At 47.6% G+C, this 16,934-nt stretch overlaps 1 long non-coding RNA gene across 3 annotated transcripts in view; it reads right to left on the bottom strand.

Moving 5' to 3' along the window:
• The window catches only part of LOC118973439 (uncharacterized), a 52,317-nt gene extending 38,620 nt beyond the window's left edge, over positions 1 to 13,697 (bottom strand). For all 3 annotated transcript variants that reach the window (XR_012129059.1, XR_012129060.1, XR_005062750.2), the window contains exon 1: positions 13,428 to 13,697. This is a non-coding gene — a long non-coding RNA (uncharacterized lncRNA). The remainder of the gene's footprint in view (positions 1 to 13,427) is intronic.
• Between the last annotated feature and the right edge of the window lie 3,237 nt (positions 13,698 to 16,934).

The following is a 16,934-nucleotide window of genomic DNA, read 5'->3' as shown; positions in this document are numbered from 1 at the left end:
CACATGGATCCACTTACAACAGATTTTTTTCAATAAATACATTGGAAAATTTTGGGAGATATGGGATAATTTGAAAAACAATGATCTTATCTCTAGTCTGGTGTAAGAATATAGTATTTAATACATATAACTTAGGAAATGTGTTATCCAACTGTTTATGTTTTTGGTAAGGCTTCTGGTCAACAGTAAGTTACTCAGTTTTGGGGCTGACAGTTATCTCAGGATTTTCGACTGTGCAGGGCTTGGTGCTCCTAGCCCTCACGTTGCTTATGGGTCAATTGTGAAAGAATATTGACAAATTAAAAAAAAAAGGAACAACCTCAGGTGTGACACTTACCTTGGAGCCCTCCTATGGGGTCAGCCTGAGCTGCCGCTTTGTCCTGTCACACCCTGGCCTGTTTCCCCTCCTTCCCAGCAATCACCACACCTGCCCCCCACCCCACCCCAGCACTTCCATACCAAGTCACACAAATCCTGGTCCCAGGGGTGGCTTTTGTAGTAGACAATCACAGCAAGTTGCAAAAACAGCCCGTTCTTTCCCTTCCCTATGTCCATGCCCATGGCTCATCACTTGGCAGTGCCTGCCAGCCCCCACTCAGATGCTGGGTTTGGCCATGTGACTTGCTTTGGCCAAAGGGATATTAGCAATCAAGATACAGGCTGAGGCTTGAAAGTGTTTTTGCACAGTCTAGCTGCTTGTTCTTGTGCTTCTGCCATTGCCATAACAACATGTCCTGGATTGTGGGCTGGAGGATGAGACATGTGGCACCAAGCTGAGCCACCCCAGTTGTCCTAGCCAATAGCCAGCCGATCCCAGACACCTGAGGAAGACCAGCCAGGATAAGCAGACCAGCCTAGACCTACAGTAGCTGCCCCAGGGCTAGAGAGCAGTAAGTGCCTGTTACTGTATGCCACTGATAATGCTGGGGGTGTTCATTACATGGCATCATTATGGCACTAGGTGACTGATACAACAGCCTCACTTTCTACTGCCTCAGGTATCTTTTTGGTTGTTGGGTTTTACACATGTGAGAGCATAACTTCCATACTATCCTGGCTGCAGGCCATGCTTCTGCTTGATACTGTCTCAGACATTCTCCCCTCAGCACACACACATCCCTCTTCTTCCTGTTAATATCTTCATAGTCACCATTTATGTGGACATATCAGCTTATACCCAGCCCTTTACTGATGGGTATCTGGGACCTTACTGTATTTTCAGTGTAATAAACACCTCTGTATTGAGATCTTTGTGCACTCATCTTTAAGCCCTTATGTAAGGACCTCTGGAAGATAAATTACTTGCTGAGAACTTGAGGATCAAGGCATATCCATATTTCAAGGCTTGATAGATACTACTTAATGTGAAAGACTCAAAAGTCTCCAGCTACCTTCCAGCATTGAATCCATCAAGGAAAAAAGACAGAAGAAGCCTTGTGATTTAGGGGGTTATTTAGACATAGTATGCAAAGGATAAGGGCTTCTGGGTGTTTTTAGCATCAGTCTTTCGAGGTAGGGCAGGGACATGGGACAAGCATTATGATTAACTTTTCTTGTCTGCAATGAAAAATGCCAAGATATAAACAGTATAGTAAGAACAGGAGAGAACAGCGAGAGGCTGAAAGCTTTTCCTCTGAGATCGGGAACAAGACAGGGATGCCCACTATCCCCACTGTTATTCAACATAGTACTGGAGGTCCTAGCCATGGCAATTAGACAAAACAAAGAAATACAAGGAATCCAGATTGGTAAAGAAGAAGTCAAACTGTCACTATTTGCAGATGACATGATATTGTACATAAAAAACCCTAACAACTCAACCCCAAAACTACTAGAACTGATATCAGAATTCAGCAAAGTTGCAGGATACAAAATTAACACACCAATAGAAAGAGAAATCAGGAAAACAATTCCATTCACAATAGCATCAAAAAGAATAAAATACCTAGGAATAAACCTAACCAAGGAAGTGAAAGACCTATACCCTGAAAACTATAAGACTCAAAAATCTCCAGCTACCTAGAGGTCACTAACAAATGGAAACTCATCCCATGCTCCTGGCTAGGAAAAATTAATATCGTCAAAATGGCCATCCTGCCCAAAGCAATATACAGATTCGATGCAATCCCTATCAAATTACCAACAGCATTCTTCAATGAACTGGAACAAATAGTTAAAAAATTCATATGGAACCACCAAAGACCCCGAATAGCCAAAGCAATCCTGAGAAGGAAGAATAAAGTGGGAGGGATCTTGCTCCCCAACTTCAAGCTCTACTACAAAGCCACAGTAATCAAGACAATTTGGTACTGGCACAAGAACAGAGCCACAGACCAGTGAAACAGAATAGAGACTCCAGACATTAACCCAAACATATATGGCCAATTAATATACAATAAAGGAGCCATAGACATACAATGGGGAAATGACAGCCTCTTCAACAGATGGTGCTGGCAAAACTGGACAGCTACATGTAAGAGAATGAAACTGGATCACTGTCTAACCCCATACACAAAAGTAAATTCGAAATGGATCAAAGACCTGAATGTAAGTCATGAAACCATAAAACTCTTAGAAAAAAACATAGGCAAAAATCTCATGGACATAAACATGAGTGACTTCTTCATGAACACATCTCCCCGGGCAAGGGAAACAAAGGCAAAAATGAACAAGTGGGACTATATCAAGCTGAAAAGCTTCTGTACAGCAAAGGACACCATCAATAGAACAAGAAGGTATCCTATAGTATGGGAGAATATATTCATAAATGACATATCTGATAAGGGGTTGACATCCAAAATATATAAAGAGCTCACACACCTCAACAAACAAAAAGCAAATAATCCAATTAAAAAATGGGCTGAGGAGCTGAATAGACAGTTCTCTAAAGAAGAAATCCAGATGGCCAACAGGCACATGAAAAGATGCTCCACATCGCTAATCATCAGAGAAATGCAAATTAAAACCACAATGAGATATCACCTCACACCAGTAAGGATCGCCATCATCAAAAAGACAAACAACAAATGTTGGCAAGGTTGTGGAGAAAGGGGAACCCTCCTACACTGCTGGTGGGAATGTAGATTAGTTCAACCATTGTGGAAAGCAGTATGGAGGTTCCTCAGAATGCTCAAAATAGAAATACCATTTGACCCAGGAATTCCACTTCTAGGAATTTACCCTAAGAATGCAGCACTCCACTTTGAAAAAGACAGATGCACCCCTATGTTTATCACTGCACTATTTACAATAGCCAAGATATGGAAGCAACCTAAATGCCCATCAGTAGATGAATGGATAAAGAAGATGTGGTACATATACACAATGGAATATTACTCAGCCATAAGAAAAAAACAGATCCTACCATTCGCAACAACATGGATGGAGCTAGAGGGTATTATGCTCAGTGAAATAAGCCAGGTGGAGAAAGACAAGTACCAAATGATTTCACTCATATGTGGAGTATAAGAACAAAGGAAAACTGAAGGAACAAAACAGCAGCAGAATCATAGAACCCAAGAATGGACTAACAGTTACCAAAGGGAAAGGGACTGGGGAGGATGGGAGGGAAGGGAGGGATAAGGGTGGGGAAAAAGAAGGAGGGCATTACGATTAGCATGTATAGTGCGTGGGGGCCACAGGGAGGGCTGTGCAACACAGAGAAGACAAATAGTGATGTTATAGCATCTTACTATGCAGATGGACAGTGACTGTGAAGGGGTATGTGGGGGGGGACTTGGTGAAGGGGGGAGCCTAGTGAACATAATGTTCTTCATGTAATTGTAGATTAATGATACCAAAATAATAAAAAAGAAAAGAACAGGAGAGACTCCATCTTAAGACTAAGATTCCATTTTAAAAACCAGGTAGTCAAGAGGTAAGATTCCTAACATATTTTATGGTAATCAGACAATAACCCACTATATCTTAAGGCAGGGCAGATAGTCCTAGGTGATATGTCCCCACTGCTTAAGGATAACCACTACCTTGGAGAAGAACAAGATTAAGAAATTCCTTGTGTTAAGTTTATCTTACAGAGTATCTAGAGGACAAACTATGGATGGTGACATAATGTCTCTCACAGGAGATAGATATCAAGAGACCACATATCAAGTCTATGCACCACCCCTGCCCTCTCCTTCCCATTCTTGAAAGCCTTAAGAGACAGAATCCTAAGCCCTTAGGAGTGCGCCTCCTTTCTGAGGTTGCCCACACTCCCCTTTCTTTGAGTATGTACTTTAAATAAAGACATCTCACTGCTCAACTTACTGCATTTTGTCTCTGCACTCCTCAGGAGTAAGCGTCTTTGTCATTGTGCTATATCATTCAGCTTTCTAGACTTAAGCAAAAGCATTCACTCTCTCTGTCCTACTTAAGACAAGTCGGGAAGGGCTACTAAAATCTCTGATTGGGTTCGCCTGGGTGACCTGGACAGGACTGCAGCTGTATGATCACGCTCTTTAGTAGCCTGCTTGAATATCTCCTTTGTTTGCTTTGGGATGTTCTCAGCACATATCTCACTCTATCCAGTGCTCTGCAGCTCCCCCAAATCCTGGGGTTATAGGAGCTTTGTTCAGGCCTATAGATTCAAGTGAACACGGGATGTCAGGTGACTCTGGCTTTAGAAGTTGACCAGGGACCTACCCTATGCCAAACAGGAATTCAAGTAGCTTCCCTTTCCTTCCTCTGCTCTTCCTTGCTCTCAGCCTGCCTGCACAGCTGCTACCATTCACACTACTCTCACTTCAATGAATTCCTTCCTTACCTACTCATCCAACCTGTTTGAGATTTCTTTCTCCTTTGGAGTCAAGAACCCTCCCCTGTCCAGGCTGAGGTTTCACCTACTGTGCAGGGAGAGACCTCCCCAGACCCAACTGCCCAACAACTTTATCCAACAAATATTTACTGAGTACCTACATATGGTTCTGGACCGTGTGAGTAAAGCAATGACTAAAACAGACAAAAGTCCCCGTCTTGATTAAGCTTACATTCTATTAGTGATAACAGATTACACAAAACAAACAAGAATCCAAGTAACACATTGAAGATATTAGAAGGTGATAATGCTACAGAGAAAAATAGATAGGGAAAAGGGATAGAGACCATTGAAGAACAGGTAGAAGGAGGAGTCGTAATCTTTAAAAATATGGCAAGCAAAGTGTATTAGTTTGCTAGGGTGCTATAAAAAAGTACCAGGGACTGGGCAGCTTAAACAATAGACATTTATTTTCTCACAGTCCTGGAGGCTGGAAGTCTGATACCAAGGTGTTGGCAGGACTGGTTCCTTCTGACACCTTACTCCTTGACTTATAAGTGGCCACCTTCTCACTGTGTTCTCATATGTCTTCCCTCTGCCCATGTTTGTGTCCTAAACTTTTCTTAGAAGGACACTGGTCCTATTGGATTAGGGCTTCCCCACCGCATGACTCATTCTACCTTTATTGCTTCTATAAAGACCCTATCTCCAGTTTTGGTCACCTTCTGAGGTACTGAGGGCTAGGACTTCAGTATGAATTTGGAGGGACACTATTCAGCCTCTGCCATTGCTAAGCCTGAGGGTGAGGGGTGATGATGAGGGAGTGAGGCCCATGGATGCCTCTAAGATGGGCATGCCAGACAGAGAAGAACAGAAACAAAAATTGTGAAAAAGAGCATGCCTGGTGACCTTGAGACACAGCAAGGAGAGCAGAGCAGAGTGAAGTGAGCAAGGGGCCAGAGAATGACGTGAAGTCGGGGACATCCCTGACCTCCAGGAAGCAGATCATGTCTGATTTCATAGATCACGGTGGGGACTTCGGTATTTACCCTGAGGGAGGCAGGAGTCATAGGACAGTTCAGATCAGAGGAGGGATGCTACCTGCCCTCTGCTAACAGAATCCCTCCTGCCACTGTGTGGAAGAAGGACTGAAGGGGGGTGCCACTGGCATTAGCACTATTCACCAGGTATTTTCAGTCTGCACCAGAGCATTGCTTTTCCCAACCCCTTTAGAGTCAAGCAAGGCACACAACTTGCTGTAATCAATGGAGTGATGATTGCTTCTCGTGGAATGCGTAAGTGTGTACTCATGCCATGTTCTCTTTCCCCTTCCATGGTGACTGGCAGTGTTTTAGTCAAGTTCTAGACTGGCTGCCCCATCAACCCGAGTCCCAGATGGTAGACAGTGAAAACAGGAAAGACAATGAGAGCGACATGTAGCAACAGCAAGAAATAAAACTTTGTGTTTACACAACTGAGATGTGGGATTCTTTGTTACCACAACATAACCTAGCCTGTCCTGACTAACAGAAAAATAAAAATGGAAACAGGGACACGGTGAGGAAGCCATTGATTCATCCATATGAGAGATGAAGGGTCTTTGGGCATGAGAGTGCCAGTAGGGATAGTAAACATGTGGTTGGACTCTGGACATATTGTGAAGGTGGAACCAATAGGATTTGCTGACAGATTGTATGTGGGTCATGAGAGAGAGGAGTCAAGGTTTGTCCCCCGAGCAGCAGGAAAAATGGAGGAGCCATCAACTAAGTAGCACAGACCCAGGAGGATTAGCCAGCCCTGGGAGGCCTCCTGTAGCTCCCCAGGCCCCTGCCTCGCATGTGCCCTGCCTCCCTTCCGCTTGGCTTTGGCCACGTCTAGGTGGCTGAGCCAGGAGAGAAGCAGACGGGGGAGAGCCTCTCTCCCTGGCCCTGAGAGCTGTGCTGGAGCCAGGGCACCCTGAGTAGGCCTGCGGTGCTGGGAAGGCCGTGGGAGAGAGGCGGCTCCCTGGGAGGAGGGCCTTTTATCCGTCGGGACTGTCCAGAGATGAGCTGACTACCTGGGAGGAGCCCCACCCCCTACCCTGGCCACCAGTAGTGTCACCAACAAGTGTGGAAGTGGGGGAAGGTGCTGTAGAAGTGATTTTGAAGTCTGAGCATCAGTCTGCAGTGGTTTGAATAGAATTCCTGGACCCCGCCCCAGCAAAGCTTATTGTGGGGGATTGGGGGCAGTGGCTGGGAATCTGCATTTTAACCAGCAGCTCAGGGAATTCCCATGGGAACCACTGGTCTGGGAGCATCTGGAAATGTTTCCCAACTCTGAGGTTCTGGGAAACCATCTGTGCCTGGAGGCCAGGATCAGCCAAAATTACCCAAGAGCTGCTTAGCCCTCCCCTCAAAGCAAGGCCTCTGCAGAGTTATGGGGAGGGTGCACTGTGGGAGAAAGACAGTCTGAGTCTGGGGTGGGCCCGGAGGGGCAAGGAGAGAGGCCTGGGTAGGTGGGTGGAGTAGGGGTGGGTTCGCTTAATCCTGTGTTTAGCAACTAGGGAGGGGTGGGAGCTGATGGTGTGTGGGCCACAGAGATAAGTAGACTAGTCCTGCCTTCTGGGGACTCAAAACACATGTCTAAGGTTTAAACCTTAGCAATGCAAAGGGAGCTACAGGCCCATGGGGAGTGGGAAGTCACAAAAGTGAGTTTGCTGGCAAAGGTGGCCCGGGCAGAGCGCCTCCTGGGTGAAAGCATGGAGGGGTGCCCCAGCTTCGTGAGGGTGTGGTGGTGGGGTGGCAGTACAGGTGGGGGACAAAAGGAAGCATGAAGCATATGCAGTGGGGGTGGATGACGCAGGTGCGTTTTAAACAGGAAATGGCCTGATCAGGAGTAGAACTTGGAAATGTTGGTGCGGATGTGAAAGGGGGCCAGGAGCAGAGTGTCAGCAAGGGGCTGCCTGTGTGGGAAGGACAAGCAGTGACTTGAGAAATAGTTGGGAAGTAAAATTATGAGCACTTTCAGTGTTGGTGAAGGCTCAGTTGGAGCAGAGGCCTAAGACTCTTGTCTCTTGGGCCAAGATCTTTATATTAACTGCAGGTCAGCAAATACCTACTAAGCACCTGCCATAGATGCCTTCACCCAGTGTGACTAATGATGGACTTTCAGGCAACTTGACAAAACATTGCAGGAAATATTTGGGTCCAAGGAGCTTATCCCTGCCACCTGACCCTGCCTGGATCTGAGGAGCTTGTGCACTGTCCTCAGGAACCTCAAACCACTCTTGCCCTTGGATTCAGGAGAAGGCCCAGATGTGTGAATGAACTGCTTTGCAGAGAAAGCTTGGGAGAGTTAAAAACAAAAAGTCTAGCCACCGCCATGGATTGAGTCATGTTCTCTTTGCTGTCAGGCCTTGCTGTAGGGAGGGCATTACTTGCAGAGTAGCAGTCTGGAAGGACCTTGTCAGCAGAGCACTTTAGAGAGAGTGCTGATCTTGTCCCTCAGTTTAACAGAGAAAAGGTTACCAGAGAGGCCAGGAGACTGCCTGAGACCACACAGCAGCAGCTGACAAACTGTGATCTGGAACCAGGGCCTCCCACCTCTGAACCAGTGCCTTTGCAACAAGCAGCATATGCACAGCACAGAGCAGGACTTGATACTCGATCCCACTGCCTCAGGCCCGCTCGGTTTCTTAGCAGGTGCCTCTCCCAGACATTCAGTTTCGGTTTCAGAGGTGAAAACTACGTGCCATCCCTGCCTGGTCCAAAAGACTGCTCCCAAATGTTGTCCAGTAGAGGAGCCCACTGGGATTCTGGATTTTAAGGAACTTTTCTCTGCTCACTTTCACCTCAACCTTTACTCCTCAAGCCTGTGACAAGTCTCCTGCACCCTTGAGGAAGAGATGTACATCCTCCCCAGCCCCAGTGACCCCTCAGGGTATGAGGGGCCCCACAGGCCTGCAGCGGGGAGGAAAGGCAGCGGGAGGAAATGGGGGGGTCCGCTCTGCTCGCGACCATCAGTGCCAGGCACCCTACTCCCATATTCCTTTCTATAACAATAACAGCTACTCCATGAACCCCTTGAATTAGATGCAAAATGGCATGAGCTTGTGCTCCGGGGTGGGGGTGGGGGTGCTTAAGATTTCAGTCTTTTAATCAGATTCCCTGAATAGTCTGTGACTCTACAAGGAGCAGAGTCACTGATTTGCTCTCTCGTGTGCACTGTGTGCTGACACTAATGTGCCCTGTGTGTGGCACTGTGGGTAGGGCTCCTCTTCATAAGTGTTGGCGGTTATTAGCACCTCATGCCGCCACAGGATTCCAATGTCCAGCCTCTGCTGGGTCAAAGATGCTTGTGGCTGCAAGTGACCGAGCAGCCATCTAGGAGTGGTGTAAATGACAAACAGGGGTGCCCTCCTCATGACACATCCAGAAGCGGTCACTTTGAAGCTGGTTCTGGATGGCAAGGAGGTCCTCAAGGACTCAGTTTCCTTCCAGTCTCATGCTCTCCTCAGCAAGTGATGGGCATACTGAGGGGTGGGCCTGACAGGCACCCCTGGGGCCAGGTGGTCCATGCACTGTTCCTCACTGTTCATGGACAGAAAGTAGAGGTGCCAGGAGTATTTGAGAAGGTAGGAAGGGACCTCTCAAGGTACAATTTAGGATGGAGTGGACTTTCCTGCCCTCGACTTTGGACTTGACCATGTGATCTGCTGTGGCCCCCAGAAGGAAGCAGAAGTAACAAGGTGCCAATTCCAGCCCTGGGCCTTGAGGGACCTGTGTGCTCTCACTTGCCTCCTTGTGCCTTTGCCACCACCACGAGAGGAGCAGCTCCAGCTAGCCCACTGGTCAGGCAGGGCATACCCTACTCCCATACTCCCTGTAGAGCCACCATAGGCACCATGGGAGGGGGCAGAGCCCCCAGAAGAACCCAGCCTAGCCTGAACACGGGTCGACCCACACATCTGTGAGAATTAACAGCTCTTGTTTCAAAACACTGAGTTTTGGGGAGGTTTGATACATGGCATTACTGTGGTATCGCAGACTGATACACATCCTCCCTAGACAGGCTGCTATTCAGAGGTTATAGCAATCCCATTAACCAGCTATCTGGCTCCCCTCTACCTGAACTCCCTATTGTGAACCTATCCCCTCACTGATGCAGCCCTGGAGGGAGGCAGAACCCACCTCCCACTGTGGAAGCCGAAAGGGCAAGACACTCCCTCTCCCTCCTTCCTGGCAGCCAGATCATGGGCCCCTGACCCACGGGACTTCAACAGTTTGGGGACAGATACAAAGATGCAGGGCAGTGGAGCAACTATTCAGAGGCAGTGGTGGCCAAGATGATCCAGCAGTGGCACCAGTGCCTCCAGTTACACCCTTGGTGGTGCCCCTACCACCTTTCCTATCCTAGCTTCTCCCTGTGCTTCTCCAGCCTTCCTGAAGATCCCAAGAGCTGCCTGACTTCCTTCTAATAAACTCCTTTTCAGCTCCAAATGGCCAGACTCAGCCTCATTGGCTGCACCCATGAGCCCAACTGGTGCACACAGGAGGCAGGTTACTTAACCGCTCTATGCCTCAGCTTCCCCAGGTGAGATACGGGCATGATAATAACAGGACTGAACTGAAACAATCCAGGCAAAGAGCTTAGCACAGTGCCTGGCACACAGCAAGCACCCAGGAAATGCTAATTGTCATCACCACACATTCTCTAACTTCCAGGAAGCTCAAGGGAAAAAACAGAACTAAGATACTTGAGGCCAGATACACCTTTGTCTCCTTTAAAGTTACTTCAGAACCACAAAGTTCCAACCACCCGTCAAGGGTGGTGGAAGTGATGGGGATGGTAATGATGACAGCTACTCCTTGTCTCCTGTTTTCTTACTCCCAGACTCTGTTCTAAGTGCTTTTCAAATTGTACTTTATTTAATCCTCATACCCACACCATGAGGAGGAACTGTTATTTCCCCCATTTTACAGATGGGAACCCCTTATGAAGGCACAGAGGTTAAGTGACTTGCCCAAAGTCATGTGGACTATAAGCAGTGGCATCAAGGTCTGACCCCGGCACTCTGGCTCCAGACTCTATGGCAGCAGGATGAAGCTATAGAGGCCACAGTAGGCATTCAATAGTACTTGCTTGTGTGTAAGGTGGCCCAGAGAGAAGGCTGTTTCCCTTGCACTGGTCTGCCTCCATGCCCAGCAGAAGCAGCAGGCCTGGCAGCCTGGCTGAGTCAGCAGCTTTAACAACTGGGGAATTTGGCCCCAGAGTCAGAGTCAGCAAAGAGGGCTGGTCCTTGGTGTGAGAACATGGTTCCAATTGAGATTACTTCTGTACTACATGGCTGTTGCAGGTGTGGAGCTCCCGGCCTCACCCCAGGAGCTGGGACGCAGAATCTCCTCCCTCAGCCTCCAAGGAAAGGCGCCCACCTGCCCCTGAGTCTTTGGGTATGGCTCTGCTGACATCTGTCACCTAGACACTAGGTGTTGTGCCCAGGCAGTAGTTGGCAGCCAGATGTGGCCACTGTAGCTCAGAGGACTGAGGTCGCTTGCACAGAGCTTCCTAACTATGTGGTTGTAGAGTCAGGATTTGAACCCACATCTGCCAACCCCAAGGCCTCTGTGACTATAACCAAAAGGAACATATGTCATCTATTAGGCTCACATCTGACTGGCAGTGGCTTGTTTTTGTGTCCTTTTATAACAATAAAAACCAATCACTGACATTTATGGCATGTCAGTCACTGAGAGCCAGACCCTCACATGGGGGACATCATTCAGTCCCCTCAGTCGCCCTCAGAAGGCAGGACCATTTTCATTCCTGTTTACAGAAGAGAAACTGTGGCATGGGGAGGTGAAGTGATGTAGTGGATGTTCCTTTGCCTGCCTGCCTAGTGTTCTTTACACCTTTTTCTGGGAAGGGCACCCCAACTTCCTCTTGAAGACTTCCCACTGTCAGTGTCGTCAGTCAGGGCGAGACTGTCAGTCAGGGTGCCTTGCTTTCCTCTGGCTTGGCGATGGGCACGTGACCCAGGCTTGGCCAATCGGGCACCCTCTCCTGGGGCTTTGTTGAATCTTGTGGCATGTTTTCACCTTGAAAACTGTCTGCTGGTCCTTGCTGCAAGGCCCCCTCATCTGAGCCCTGCTGATCCTGAGACTTTGTTGCCAGGTGTGACCTCCTCTTCTTCCAGGAAGGCCCCTGTATCTTTGGCCCCTGAAGTCAGCTGAGGGGCTTCTATTGCTTGCAAGTCAGAGTGCTACCTGATACAAGGAAGCTCCCAAAGTTCACACAGCCGGCCCAGGCAGCCTGATGCCCAAGTCCCCTGTTAGCCACTGCCTGGGGTGGGACCTCACCCTGCATGGAACGGAGGACACACAATTCCAGGGGCCTAGAGACATTGCCCAAAGCAACTGTGTTCTCTACCACAATAAAGCCTTTGTGAAAAGGTAAAGTCTTCAACCATTTATTTGATTTGCATGGTCCTCACTCCTTGGGGCTTCACAAAACTCCCTAGACCAAATCCTGGTACCCTAAGAGGCATAAGTACCCCAGTTTGAGATATTCACCTGAAGGACACTTGGCTCCTTTGTTGCTGCCCCATGCCATTGCTCAGGACCCTTGCCTGCAGCTCCAGAATCTCAGAGTCCAGACCCCTCTCCAGGGCTCAGTGTGGCTTGTGTCCAGCATGACGTGTTTTGTTTTTGTTTTTGTTTTTTTTTCTTCTTAGACCACGGTAGGTCCACCCATCCAGAATTCCCAGCTTTGGCATTCTCATCCCTGTTCCACATTTTTATCTTATTCACATCCTCCTATACTATCATATTCTTAATATTTTGTGTTAAGTTGACATATATTTATTCTTTACTTAAAGTCACTACAAATTTTGGAAGACTTCTTTTCACTGCTGGACAGGACACTGGGATCACTGTGCACAAACAGAATGCAACAATGCCCAAGAACAGTGTGCATTACAGTTCAGCCTGCCCCTAGTGCCAGGTCCACCCGGTCTTTGCCTGGAAGGTCCACAGGGGTTAGCAAGGTATTCAAGGTGCCCAGCATCAATCACACTGAGCCTTCCTCCCTGGACATGATCTGAAAGAAGGCCTCAAAGGCAATCAGAAAAGAATCACTTTCTCCATGTGTGAGCTGCTGTTATTTAAGGCCATGTTATGAGTCACATGCTTCACATTTCAGGAAACACTGGTCCTCAAGATACAGGTGAAGGCAGAGAGAGAAAGAAACTTGTCCAAGGCTGCACAGCACATCAGAGAAAGAGACGAGAATGGGGCAATCCCACCCATATTCCAGTTATTTCCCTGGCACTTTGATTTTTCCCTTTAAAGCATTTCAGAGGCTCCCAGCAACTCCTGGTGATGTGGGACCACCTTTCTATCTCTGGCAGCCACTCCCCTTCCATCTGTTGGGTTTGGGCTCTCCTTCTCACCCCCCACACCTTCACTGCACCCCCAGCACCAGTTGCTTCGGGCTCTGCAAATGCAAACTCATTTAAATGTTACCTGGAGCAACACAGAGCTTGAAAGGCAAACAGATGATAAAAATAGACATGACAATCACAGTATCCTAAACTGTCCGATGGTGCTTCCAGACCCTCTTAACCCTTCCTGGAACAAGAATCACAATAATTAGGGACTCCCACCCAGGGAAAACTCAAGCACACATGTAATTTCACCTGTAATTTTGGAGGAGTCAAGAGACCATCCACGTCGATGTTCCATGTTTTCTGTCTCGCAGAGTAGAGTTCTAAGAAAGAGTTTGTTTGTAAAAAGTAATCCCATGCCAAGAATTTGGGAACTGGCCTCGATGATTTTTCAGGCAGCTCCCAGTAAATGAGCTGTGAAGAAAGGCTCAAGGCTAATTGAGAGCAGCATTTCAGTGCCGGCCTTTTGCAAGCAGAAACCTCACCCCCTGACTTATCTCTTTGGGAGGGTAAACCTTGGGGTTTATCTTAAAGGCAGTGTCAGTGAAATTCTTTGACCACTTTGAAGAGAATCCAAGGTGAAATTTCGGCAGGGGCGGAGATGCTGGTCTTGTTCCCAGCCTCCGCAGCCATGGCCTCTACCCGCTGCCTGCACAGTCCCAGGACACCATCTGCACAGAATACAAAAGCAGCCACGCCCTCGAGTTTATGCAACTCTGAGGTCCTGGCCAAGGTCCTGAGTGACCTTAATGTGTGCCTTGCTTTTGTCTTCCCAGTTTCCCCATCTTCACAATAGAGAGTAGATCCTTAGCATCCAGGACCAGACCCATACCATGCCTGCTTCCTTGTCTAGCTTGTTCTAGGACTTGGCATGCATAAGGTCTTGGCCTTTGAAATCTTTTGAACTCTTTGGCCTTTGAAATCTTCTCTGTTCTCATGGTGACTTTGTTTCTTGCAATCATTTGGGTAAACGATGTCTCCCTTGAAAGGAAGTGGTAGGGACAGAAGCTGAACAATAGGGCTGGAGACTGAGGCCCCAGGGGAAGGAAGGATAGATGATTGATGACTGGGAGTGAGAAACTGTTGGAAAGTGGCCTGCAGGGAGAGGAGCAAAAGTACTGATGGTATCTGGCTGCAGTACCAGCAGTTTGAGGGCTGGAGGAATGAAAGCCCATGGGGGGTGTCACGTGGTTGGGAAGGGGCAATTTCCACCTGCAACTGGGGGCTGCCATGAAACCTGATCAGTAGGCTTGTGGCATGGTGCTAATGGCCTGAGGAAGCTGGCATGGGACAGGTGGGGCTGAGAAGCCAGCTCCTGTGGCAAGCTGGGTCAAGAGGCATTTCATGTCTGCTAGGACCCTGCCACAGCCCCTTTGACCCCTTGGGTTTCCTGCACATATTTGCTATAGAACGTGCTTTCTGGCCAGGACTATTGGGCTCTGATGTGTCATCAAGCACAGAATCGAAAGAGAAATGGCCCCTACTCAACTGCCTCAGTTTTCTCATCCATGCTGTGAGAATAATCATCTCCAATGATGCTGAAAGTCGAAGATGGGTGGTGGGTGAAATGGCCCACCCAGGGTCAGGGAGCGGCCCACATGCCTCCTCCTTGGGGCAGCCTGCAGACCCAGTAGATGACCTCCTTGAACCCTCAATTCAGAAGCTGCAAACTCAGCTGCTTATAGCACTTGAAAATCAGGGTACACTGCTGTCTAGTGGTTGAATATTCAGCCCCAAGACCATTCCTTCCATCATTGAGAGGCAGAATAGATAGCAGCCATGAGCATAGACTTTGGAGCCAAATCTGGGTCCAAATCTTTGTTCTGCCCCTTACCAACTGTAAATCTCTGAATTTCAGTTTCCTGATATATAAAGGGATTAATAAATGACAAGATACATCACTGGCAACTAGCATACCTTCTGTTCTGCACCAATGGCAGACATTACTAATCGATCAAGACATCTGTTTTCTCCTTTTGCACCATGGAAAACACTGTGAATTGATTAAGATATTCTGTCTCACTGAGCCTCAGAATCCTTCTGTGTGTCCAGAGCTCCAGGCAGCTACTCCCAATAGATAAGATTTGGCATTTGTGATGAAAGTTTTATGCCATCTCTGTTATAATGCCTATAGAGCACAACTTGTGGCACATAGCTAGACTTGTATAAATATCAGTTTACCATTCAGTCTCTGCTTAGCAAAGAAGCCCTTATCCATTATCCCCAACTTCTGCTTACTCACCTCCAGTGACAGGGAGCTCACTACTTCCTCAGGCTGGCCACTCTATTGCTGGAGACTTCTGATGATTTGGAAGTTTAATCTCCCTCCATGCACTTCTTTTCTCCCTCAAACAGTCTATAGTTCTAAGACAAAATGTTCCCACTTTTCCTGGACTAGCTGTCATTACAGATTGAGGCGATTTATTTTTAGGTGTTAAGTTTGAACCACCAGATGAGTAAAACCTTCTCTCGGCTTGCATGTATTTGATCCCAGACTAACTAAGCAGCTTTAGCATTTGAGGGACATGCATGGGTGAGTGTGTGTGTGTGTGTGTGTGTGTGTGTGTGTGTGTGTGTGTGTGTGTGTTGGAATGTGTAGGTGAGGGAGAGAGACTGGGAGAGAGTGAGAAAGAGAATGTATTTTAAAGCCACATAATACACCAGGCCAACATTACTCCTTATGTAAGCCTAATAGCTTCTCTGAGGATTGGGGCTGCATAAGAGGCCCCATCATTAGCTGATTAAGGCTGATTATTCCAACAGGAGGGACATGAAGTTATGTAACTCTCCATTTATTTGGATTTAATCCATGCTTCTAAATTAAGAGCTGGAAGACTTCAAAAATGAGCCCTCATCATTTAGAGGTGGTGCTGGCCACAAGGGGAATATGGGTCTGGTGAGTGTTAGAGTCGCATGGTACCCACGGCTGAGATGGGGGTCCTTGCAGGGGCCGGCGAGGGAGGGTGGTTCACAGTGCCAGGAGCACTTGTGTGGGGAGCCAGTGCATTATGCAGTGGGCATGGGGGAAAGCGGTGGCACCTCAGGTGGTCAGCATGGTGATGAGAGAGGGAACTGAAACCCAATGTCCTGAGGGGCTGGGCAGTTCTGGGAAATCCTGGACAGTTGTGGTCATCCCTGGGGTACAGTCTGTTCATGTGTGTGATCTAGTATGGCCACTTCCAAACAGATCTCTTTTGTTGGGGCTCAGCTTTTTTGCTGTTCTAAATATTTAATTCAGGGGCATGGACAGTTACTGCATCATTCAGGTTATACACTTACACTGCATGCGGGCACTGCATCTGAGTGAGTACATCTCACCACAGACAGAGTGAAGATTCACATATGTATGAGGATAATTTTTCACAAATGGCCTCAAAGGATGTTCCAACAGAGTTATTAAAACATTTTTCTGGAAGCTGAAAGTCAAGTGTCTTGAGCAAAAGGAGCCTCTTTCTGATTTGCACAAAGACACTGTAAGGGCTGGCAGCAACCTGGCTCTATGCCCACTCGTCCACTGGTGCTGGTTGGATCCAACTCTGAGTACGAGTCACAGTGATCCTGTTCAGAAGAAGCTGCTGAAAACAGGATAAAGAGCAGCTACAGGGCTATGGCTAGCATTCAAGGTCTCAGAAACATTTCCTAGGCCGTTGCAAAGAAGTGATAACACTCTTTAATAGAACATGAGCTAAGGTGCAGATAAAAGCACTTTATTAACTGTGAAGAATCCACACCCTTTTTAGGATATGCTATCAAATGTGT

Source organism: Manis javanica, chromosome 3, assembly GCF_040802235.1.
Source record: "Manis javanica isolate MJ-LG chromosome 3, MJ_LKY, whole genome shotgun sequence".
In the NCBI taxonomy this organism is placed as follows: Eukaryota; Metazoa; Chordata; class Mammalia; order Pholidota; family Manidae; genus Manis; species Manis javanica.
This window is presented reverse-complemented; position numbering and strand designations above follow the sequence as displayed.